The sequence below is a fragment of the Alexandromys fortis genome, unplaced genomic scaffold (genome assembly GCF_014885135.2).
Source record: "Alexandromys fortis isolate MF-2015 unplaced genomic scaffold, M_Fortis_MF-2015_v1.1 scaffold_128, whole genome shotgun sequence".
Taxonomy (NCBI): Eukaryota; Metazoa; Chordata; class Mammalia; order Rodentia; family Cricetidae; genus Alexandromys; species Alexandromys fortis.
The window spans coordinates 4,908,899-4,920,066 of NW_026068012.1; the positions used below are offsets into that span (position 1 = coordinate 4,908,899).

General features: G+C 37.8%; 1 pseudogene; it reads right to left on the minus strand.

Annotated features, from left to right (window-relative positions):
• Nucleotides 1-7,760: 7,760 nt before the first annotated feature.
• Nucleotides 7,761-8,774, minus strand: LOC126513629 (olfactory receptor 2G3-like; annotated as a pseudogene).
• Nucleotides 8,775-11,168: the final 2,394 nt, after the last annotated feature.

Below are 11,168 nucleotides of genomic sequence, written 5' to 3' on the forward strand. Positions count from 1 at the left end.
TTTGAATTGGTGCCACTGATGCATACTCCTATTCTACATCCTGTCTTCACTCTACTCACACACTGTCCTTGGTGTGGTTTGGTCTTTGCTGACTGTGAACTTAAGTTCATGTGCAGATTCACCCTGGCACGTGAGGTTTTCACACTGTCAGAGAGAAAATCTTGTCCACGGAATGTGGTTGTACGTACCCACTTCACTTAAACTCTCTGGAAAAATACATGAATTAAGATCCAACATTTAAACATATTCCAAAACAATGAACATTTTAAATAGAAATGAGACGATTGGCAAAAAATGTATCACTGAAAGATCTAGTATCACTAAAAACCCTGAGGCCTTAAGTGAGCTATTATTTGACACGTAAAAGGTAAATTTCTGCAAAAATGAAGATGGAGACCATAAAGGAAGGAGAAAAACAAAAAAGAAAAATTTCAAAAGAACAGATGAAGCATATGAAAAAGAGAGGTCAACAGATCCACATTTGCTGTAACACCCCAAATTTAATTGAAACAACCACAAAGGACTAAGCCAAAGGATTTTGTATAACATTTAAGTGTATAGTAAAATATTTATCTTTATATGTAAAAATATAATTAAAGTCATGTGACAATTGGATACAACTTTTAGTTAAATAGGCAAAGAACAAAGTATTTCATTTTGTATCAATTTGGTTATATTAATATCATCTGTACAAATCTTGGAAAATAGTTTAGGGTTATTTATCATCTGCAAATATCACAATAAAAGGCATTCTATTTGACAGATTCCCACAGGTTCATGCAGAGCTGGATAACAAAATCTTCATTGTGATTTTTTTTTCATCAGTACAGAGTAAGATATGTCAAATGCTCACCAATCTTGAGATTTTTATTGCATATTTATGATTTAATTTATTCATTGTGACAATACAGTCACAAAATGGACAGGAATACAGCACTTGCTGAATGAAGTTTCCTGATGAAGTCCAAGGTTTTACTGGGGTGAGAAACGTGTCAGTGTCCATTTGGTCCTTTGCTCTAGATTTTCCACAGAGTGTCACAGGGCTTGGGGTCTTGGGAGCAGAATGAGGAAATACTGAGGTAGAAGGCTGCCTGCATTATCTAGGAGAGAGTCCGCTGTCAGTATGTCTATCAAACCTAGCAGGGTGGGCTTTGGAATTCCACAGGCTCCCAACACCGCCCTTTTAAGGATAAGTCCTCCTTCTAAATGTGACATCACAGAACCCTCCCTGGGTGTGTGGACCAGGAGACTACCCATCTTTTAAGCAGTGTTTTGAGTTGTGTCTTCACTCTTCCTTCTAGTATGGTTTTTACTTGCCTGTCCTGTTTTTAGGGTCCCGTGGTGCCTGTTCCTTTATTCCTTTTTTTCAAGTATCACAATGTTTATTGATAGATACAAGTCAGGGCATGAACATGACTTGATAAATTAAGTAGACTTAATTTCAATACTATAATAAGAGTGAACAAATCAAATTCTCACCATTTGTCTCACACCCACAAAAACCACTTCGAGGGCATTAAAATTCTTTCAAAACTAATCAATTTTGTGCAAGTAAACCATGTTTCTTTTAAAAAGACTTGTGCACTTGATCAGGGTCAAGGATATTAAAATCTAGCACATGAAGTCCCTTACTAGAGGTAGAAATACAGGCAACGTACTATTAGGGCAACAACCATCAATTACAGTTAATTTTTCCGTAACAACCAAATGGATAATCAAATATTGCAACAATTCAAGTATTACTGAGCAAAGTGCGTCTCTACAGTATTCAGTGTCACTATTCAGTTTTCTAACTTAAAACAGCCTATGGGGACTGGCGGCAAAGAAGATCCTTGCAATAGGCTGCCTCTGCTTGAGAACTTAGGATGTAATTATTGCATGCTGCTAATATTCTATCTAAACATTAAGGATACTCCTAAAGTATTTGATGGTAGACTATGATGAAGACATCACACTACAAAAACCTTATGCAGAAGGAAACCTGTTCCTTTATTCTTACTTGTGTCCCTTTGCCTGCTTTAATTATCTTTAAGCAATTAGCTGCCATTTCCTTTTATAAGTGGGGGTGTTTTACTGACTTTCCTACACTTTTCATCTACTATTATGTCTTATTGTTCATATCCTTTGCTTTACAGAAGTTTCACAGTTTCAGGAAGTTCCATGTATTGATTATTGATCTCAGAATCTGTGCTACTGGTGTTATATTTAGAAAGTTGTCTCCTGTGCCAGTGCATTCGAGGCTAATTCCCACTTTCTCTTCGGTTCGGTGTAACTAGATTTATGTTGAGGTCTTTGATCCACTTGGGCTTGAGTTTTGTGAATGGGGGTAAATATGGGTTTCTGCATTCTACATGTCAACATCCAGTTATGCCAGTGCCATTTGTCGAAGTTGCATTTTCTTTTTTCATTCTACAATTGTGGCTTCTTTGACCAAAATTGATTGCTCATAGGTGTGTGGATTAGTAACAGGGTTTTCAATTAAGTTCCATTGATCCACATGTCTGTTATTATGCCAATATTAAGCTGTTTTTATTACTATAGCTCTATAGTAGAGCTTGAAGTCAAGGAAGGTGATGCCTCTGGAAGTTCCTTTATTGTATAGGATTTTTTAAACTACTTGTTTGTTTGTTTGTTTGTTTTTCACATGAAGCTGAGTATTCCTTTTTTCAAGGTCTGTGAAGAATCGAGTTGGGATTTTTGATGGAGAAAGGTCATTGGTTAAAAAATAAAGAAACTGCTTGGCTGGCCCTCATAGGTTAAAACATAGGTGGGAGGAGTAAACAGAAGAGAATGCTGGGAGGAAGAGGAAGTGAGCTCAGAGATGCCATGCTCCCCTCTCCTGGGCAGAGGCAATAGATCTGCTCTCTGAGGCAGACACATGAAGCTCAGACCCAGGATGGACGTAGGCTAGAATCTTTCCCGGTAAGACTGATGCTATGCAGATTATTAGAGATGGGTTGATCGGGATATGAGAATTAGCCTGTAAGGGCTAGAGTTAATGGGCCAAGCAGTGTTTAAAAGAATACAGTGTTCGTGTAATTATTTCGAGGCATAAGCTAGCAGGCGACCGGGGTGCTGGGGATGCAGCCCCGCCGCTCATATTACTACAGATTTTGATGGGGATTGCACTGAATATGTAGATTGTTTTTGGTAAGATCATCATTTTTACTATGTTGTGCCTACCTGTCCAAGAGCATGGGTGATCTTTCCATTTTATGATATTCTTCTTCAATTTCTTTCTTCAAAAACATAATGTTCTTGACATACGGGTCTTTCATGTGTTTAATTATAGTTACCCAAGATATAACATATATAAAATATAACACAAATGTTACTAGTGGCTATTGTAAAGGGTGATGCTTCTGATTTCTTTCTCAGCCTGTTTATCATTTGTAGAGAGGAGGTCTACTGATTTTTTTTGTTGTTGTTAATCTTGTGTCCTGCCACATTATTGAAGGTATTTATCATCTGTAGGAGTTCCCTCGTAGAAATTTTTTGGTCACTTATGTAAATAGTGAAAGTTTGACTTCTATTATAATTTGTATTCCCTTAATCTCCTTTTGTTGTCTTATTGCTCTAGCTAGGACCTCAAGAACTATATTGAATAGATATGGAGAGAGTGGACAAACTTGTCTTGTTCCTGATTTCAGTGGGATCACTGGGAGTTTCTCTCCATTTAGTGTGATGTTGGCTGTTGACATAATAAATTGTCTTCATTATGTTTAGGTATGTTCCTTGTATCCATGATCTCTCCAATAACTTTATTGTGAAGGGATGTTGGATTTTATTGAAGGCTTTTTCAGCATCTAATGAGATGATCATGTGGGTTTTTTTTCTATCAGTTTGTTTATGTGGTGGATTACATTGACAGACTTTCATATATTGTACCATCCTTACATGTCTGGGATAAAACCAACTTGATCATGGTGAATGGTTTTTCTGATGTGTTCTTGGATTCTGTTTGCTAGTATTTTATTGAGTATTTTTGCATCCATGTTCATGGGGGAGATTGATTTGTAATTCCCTTTTTTAGTTGTGTCTTTTTGTGATTTTGGTGTTAGGATAACTGTAGCCTTCTAAAAAGAGTTTGGCACCGCTACTTGTTCTTCTACTGTGTGGAACAATTTTAGGAGTCTTGGCATTAGCTCTTCTTTGAAATTCTGGTAGAATTATGCACTGAAACTGTTGTGCCCTGCGCTTCTTTTGGTTGGGAGACTTCTGATTCATTTTAAGGTCATATTCTTCTGCTTCATCTGCCTTGGGAAATTCAGGGCTTGCTGTTCTAGGACAACTACTTTGTGGTTCTGTCATGTTGTACTTTACATTGTTGAATGTATTCTTATACTGTCTTCTACCCATCTCTTCCTTCAATTGGTATAGGTGGAGTCTGTAGAGCCAGTGGTCACTCTTCCTCCAAGTTGGGGCCTGTGTCCCTGGTGGTCATTATACCTCCATGTGCAGGTATAATGCTGGTGGGCCAAGTGGTCCCTAGTGTGTCTGGGGATGGTTGGCAGGAGAGGGTGCTAATGCCTGGTCACTGGGGTTGCTGTGGGTGGGGGGAGGGGCTAGGTCCTAGAGAGCAGAGCTCTTTACCCAGGATATCAGACACTCACCTGTCTTTCCAGGTGGGTCCAGTGGGCCATGTAGTTGCTTGTGTGGCAGGGGCTGGTTGGCAGGAGATGGTGATGCTGCATGCTTGCAAAGGGTGCCATAGGTGGTGGAGGGGTGAGGCTAGGGCCTAGAGAGCAGGGTTCTCCATCTGGGATATCAGACACTCACCTGTCCCTCCAGGTGCAGGTGGGTCTGGTGGGTCCAGTGGTCACTGGTGTGGTGAGGGAGATGGTTATGGGGAGAGGTTTCTGTTGACTGGTAGTGGGGTGCTGTGGGTGGGCCTTTGGATGGTTCTTAAGCTGTTATTAATTAAATAATAAATTGTTGATATTTTGACTAGCCATTCTTTCTCCTCATGTTTTTATCTAAAGACAATTTTAAATGGAAAAGTCACAAGCTTATTTTATTTTATATAAACTTATTATTGATTGAGTTCTACCATAAGAACTGCCAGTGGCCGTATCAGAGGAACAGCAAGTAGCTACTGAGATCAAGGTGTCAGTCAACCAAAAGGAATGTCCCTGATGGGGAAATCTTAGATAGGATAGGTAAGGCCCTTAGACTATAGACCCCAAGTGTCTTTTGCTTCTGTTGTGCCTTTACATGTTTGTTGCTGCTATCTTTCTCTGGTATCTGGCATGGTGTGAATGGGTGTCAGGAAATTCCCACTGCCTGTTGTAGTGTGATTATCTCATGAAAACATTCTGTTCAACTGGGCATTTGTACCTGTATAGTATTATGAAGATGATTCCTTCCTAAACTGTACTGTCTAACTGATAACAATAATGTTAGTTAAAGTAGAGTTTGAATGATAAAAGTATAAACAAGGAAGTATCACACAGCTAAAACATGAATTTCTATTGAGGAGCCATATAGACTGTGGTTATGTTAATGATTAAGAAAAACAGTTGAGTTCCGGTAGCACAGTTAGCTTAAATTCTTTTAAGCTTAACATTGGGAGATGTGTTCACAGGTTTTGAAGTGTATAATAGCTGAAACAAAGCTTTTAAAATAACTTAAAGTTAGACTAAGATATTTTTGTTAAATAGCTTTAAGGTAAAACAAAATCCAAGAATATAATCTAAAGTTTTAGAATGTAGAACTTGCTAAGGTCAGGGAACAAGAAGAAAGCACCCCAGTTATCATTAGCTGATATGCTTTTCTTGCTAGGATTGGTTGATAACCAAAGGTGATGATAAATTCATTAAACTGATTTCTTCCCTCAATCTCCTGATATAAGAAACTATTGACGAGTGGGTATGCACTCTAAAGGTTTAAGGTAGAGTTGACTGATTCTTTTTCAAGTATAAAAGTTTAAGTTTATGATTTTCTATAAGACTAACTTTCAATATAAGTAATAAAGTAATTGACTTTTTCTTTATAACTGCAAAATTCAGTCTGCCACTTAAAGACCTGACTGATAAGAATACCATGCTTGCCTAAACAGTTAATATATAACTATTTTCTTGAGTATAAATGTATGTGGATTCTTGGGATAATTTGTTTTTCCCCTGCAATACATAAAATCTAATTATGTAAATGTGGAAACATACTCTTTTTTACTTGTATTAATTGTAATCATTTATTTGAAAAACATAATGTTAATGTAACCACATTGTAATTTTTTTATACTGACTGAAAGATTTTTCCTAGGAATGATAAGCTGTAATGGAAAGAATAAAGAGATAGTTAAAATGGGTTAGAAAGAAAACATCAAAAGTGAGAGAAGGAAATCACCAGGAAAATAAGGAATAGAGAATGCAAAAGAAGAATAAAGAAAAGGACTGAAGGAAACCATCAAGAGAATGTGTGAGTTTCCATTTCCCAACCCCCTCAGATGAATGGTCTAGTACGTGCTGGCTCCGTGAACTCCCTTTGAGTCCTCTGCTGGTGACTGGCACTTGTATGGATACCAGAAAATTGTAAACGGGTAACAGAAGATAGTAAGGAAATTTATAACTATAAGAACTAATTATAAGAAAAAGCATAAAATAGATAACTGCAGATAAATACTGGATTGTGCTACTATATACTTTCAGAAAGAAATTTAAGTAAGGGCTATGTGTGTTATAACTATAATAAGTGAGTACCTTCTCCATTAGGAGGTGATGACTAAACACAAGTTATAATCCATACTGTTTGCTGAGAATGTCTTTTAGAGTTTGAGTTCATGTCAGTGTGAGGAATATATTTCCATAATCAGAAATCATGGAAATCAAACCTCATGCAGCAAATAAGTCACCACCATTAGATTGCAGCTGAATCAAATAATCTCATTGCAGTAAACTGTTTCTTGAAAGTACACTTTACATAAATCAACTAACAAACTCATTTTAGATGTCCAAAGCATAATCTACTTGATTATTACAAGCGGTTTTGGTAAGGCATCAATAATTCCTAGGAACTGTTTGGGTAGTTTATTTTTGTAAAATAATTAATATATGAGTTTTACTCGGAAGAGAAGCAGTTTATCAGTGGTAAGTATTACTTACTGACTCTTTACTAAGTGTTTTCTAACTACTCCAATATAGTACGAAGTTGGAGTCATGGTAGAAATGATGCAGCCAAGACCCCAGTCTTTCTGTTTCAGATGCTGCTATTTAAGAAGGATTAGTTGACATAATTGAACATGATAAGCTTGAGTAGATCAATAATACTATAATTATAAAATAAGTTTTAAAACATGGTATTTATTTATCATTTAGTATCGAATATGTTGATTATCATAATGATGAACATTACTTTTAAACTCATAACAATGAGGATATGAAGATGTGACTAAAACTTTCACAAGTGCAAAAAAGAAGTAGTGGAGTTAAAAATTCCAAGGCTGTAGTCATTCTAACTTCCCCACTGTTTGCTACGTGGGGTTTGCTGTAAAAGTGAAAACAGCTGCTTTTTAGGATTATTAGAATATTTGTGAGAAGGGGCAGGCTGAGGGGAATTATAGTGTTTGTTCATATGCAAAGGAGAAATAAAAGAAGGGAAAAGAGAATGCGGAGTGTGAGAAGCAGGACGGTCGTGGACTTAGATGGGTATGGGGAAATGTTGCCTCTCCTGGGCCCCAGAGCATTCTGGGAAGAGATCGAGAAGACTGACCCGAGGCCCAGAGCAAGGCGGCACTGACAAAGCTTATAGTGAGCTGAGCCTCAAAGCCCGAGAGGACTATGGTGCAGAACTATACGACAATATGTACTTATAAAATCGTTGCCACTACACGCTCTGCTTCATTTGCACACTCCAGAGCCTCTGTTGAAGAGCCGTCCCAGAGCCCCTTTCACCTCCTTATTTCTCAGTGTGTAGATGAGGGGATTAAGGGCCGGTGTCATGACAGTATAGAAGAGGGAGATGAACTTCCCATGGGTGTGGGCGTATGAACTGTTCGGCTGGATGTAGATGGCAGTGATGCTTCCGTAGAAGAGGGACACCACCATCAAGTGGGAGCCACATGTGCCCAGGGCTCTGTGCCAAGCCTGGGCTGACTTGATTCTCATAACTGTCTTGACTATGTATCCATAGGATGTCAGTATCAGTGCTAAGGGTAAAAGCAGCAAGACCAATGAGGCCACAAAGAGCTGGACCTCGTTGGCATGAATGTCCACACAGGCAAGCTTGATCATGGAGGGGACCTCACAGAAGAAATGGTGCAGCCATACGTGGCCACAACGGGGAAGCCAAAGAGTGACTGTTCCCTGGATGAGAGCATTTCCTATTCCACTGATCCACGAGATTCCTGCTAGAGCCCGGCAGAGCTGTGGATTCATCACAGCTACATAGTGGAGAGGTTTGCAAACAGCAGCATAGCGGTCAAAAGCCATTACTGCCAGCAGAATACACTCAGTAGAGCCCAGAGTCAGAGAGACATAAAGCTGCACAGCACAGCCCACAACCGTGATCGTCTTGGCTGGTCCTTTCAGGTTCCACAGCAGTTGGGGAACAATACTGGTGGTGAAACAGATGTCCACGAGGGAGAGGTGAGTAAGAAAAAAGTACATTGGGGTTTTGAGTTTAGGATCTATTGAAGAGAGCAGAATAATTATTGCATTTCCCACCAGAGTGAGAAGATAGGAAATTAGAATAACTATGAAGAGCCTTCTTTCCAGCTCTGGCTGGTCTGAGAAACCCACTAGAATGAAGTCGCCATTGACGCTGCTGTTAATCATCCCTGCCACCTGGCGTAGACAAGGTGGAGAACATTGCAAATTAAGGGAAAGTCATAATATCAAAGTCCATAAAATAATTCAAAATGCTGACACTGAAGAAATTTGCAGTGACTGATGCTTCAGGGTCCTTTAGAAGCTGAAGTAGGTTTTGTACAGAAATGGTGCAAGTTTTAGAGAGGCTACTGTAGAAGCTGTCTTTGCCTGAGTAGACGCTATGAGGAGCAGAGACAGTTTGTCACAGAAGAAAATGCATAAAAAGAATAAACACATTTTATCCATTTATAACTTATAACAATTCAGTCAAATTAAATAAAACGTTTGGTGTCTTTAATGTTTGGTATAAATAACAATTATTTTAAAAATCTACTTTCTTCAAATATAACCCTTAAACTAGCCATTATTTTAGTTTAAATATATGAACAACAGGGTCTGGAGATTGTAAAGGCTACTTTTGATGTAAAATATCCAACATTTGTTTATTGATGAAACTTTTTAACATTTATGTCAGAATTTTTAGTTTTATGCAAACATGGGTTCAGAAGTAAGTTTCACATGGGAATCATTAGCTCATCCTGTCTAGCAGCTGCCAGTTTGGGCAGATAGGACAAGGCAGTGTATATACACAGCTCCCCTCCTCAGCTGTATGGTGGTGGGTGTAGTTGCTGACTTTCTGGTTTTGCATTGAATTGAAAGAGAGTGAATCTGAATGTAGTGCACATTTGCTAACCATAACTGGGGCTCCTCAGGCATGTGAAAGAGGCTGCTTCAATATGTACCTAATATCACCTTTTTCTCAAGAATATTAAAGGAACAACTTTAAAATTTTGAAATATTTACTGCTTCCTTTTGTGCCCAGACTGCTACTATGCCCGTGTGTAATGCACTTGGTACCTGGCATAAGTACAACCACCCAGACCTTAAAATTCTTCCTTAATTGCAATTAAATATCCTGTATTGCTTTATATTTGGAGAAATTAATTGTGGAAGTAACATATGAGATAATTCTTAACTATTGACAAGCTTCACTTATCATGTAAAACTGTTAGAGAACACTGTGAAAATTAAGTCTGAGAAGGTCAGGTAAGGGATCCAGACATCCAATAATCAAAAAGCATGTGAAGTACCTGACTGATGACTAAAAATAAGGAGAGGGCTACACAGTGATTAAAAAAATATGAAGGAACTCCTAAGGAGCAAACCATCTTATGTGCATACATCTATACACACATATACGTATATATACATTATTATCATATAGGTATATATACAACAGGTACATATATGTTATATTAGGTTATATTAAGTATAACATATATTTATTATGTATAGTTCTATTAAAGGCATTCATAGTTACATACACATGAACCCATACAAACAAACATACGTGATTATCATTTTCTCACTTTGTTGCTATTAAAGGAATGCAATGAAGACAAATGGAATGAAGACAGATATACCACTTCTGTCCTACTCCTGCTCATGGGCATCTTATCCATCTTGGCCAAGTGAAACACTTCATATCACTTCTAAGATACTCACAAGCACAGGCAGCCTCCAGAGAATGTGATAGGGCAAACTCATGGCCATAGACCAGTTCTCTAATTATTAGAATATACTCATCTTGGCTTTTTAGAAGAATTGTTTTTCTCATTGATATACTTCTAATCACATGTGAGTTCCATGCTCTTGTTTAACCTAGGTGAGCAAGCATCACATAAAACACAACTATTGTTGAGAATAGCATACATGCAGAAACATAAAACCAAATCATATGTGGTAGAAAACTAGTCGACAGAAGATAATTTCCTTCACTCTTTCATATGAATAACATTGAAACAAAAATGAAGGCTGAGCCTCAAAACTCACAGTGTTAACAGCCTCAAATAGTAGCCCTACAATCAGTGTCTCAGACCCTGCGTTGATTGTAGGGCTACTATTTGAGGGTGTAATTCTCTGAAGACCAGAAATCCAAGAGAGATTATACAAGAATAGAGGGCACTGTGCTGGAAAGGTTCCAGGGACACAGATCTCCCATTATGGCAATTAACCTCATGCTATATTGCATCCAAAGCTGAACTATCCAGAAGGCCATTCATGAGCAGAATATGTTGTTTTTCTGATCTTTCAAAATTATTTAAGTATAAGGAAAAACCCAAAAGTAGAAAATTTTGCATTCATAACCCACATATATATAATTTAAAAAATCAGCTGTTTTATGTTAAATTTCCATCAGTAATTTATTTAGCATAAATGTATGTACATGCTTACTGTGCAGATAACATTAAATTCATTTAGCCATAACAAAATGTATTACTACATTCTTTTTTCATATCTACCCTACCACATTCTCATATGTTTTGCCAGGCCCTGCGTAACTATTACTACAAATTTAAC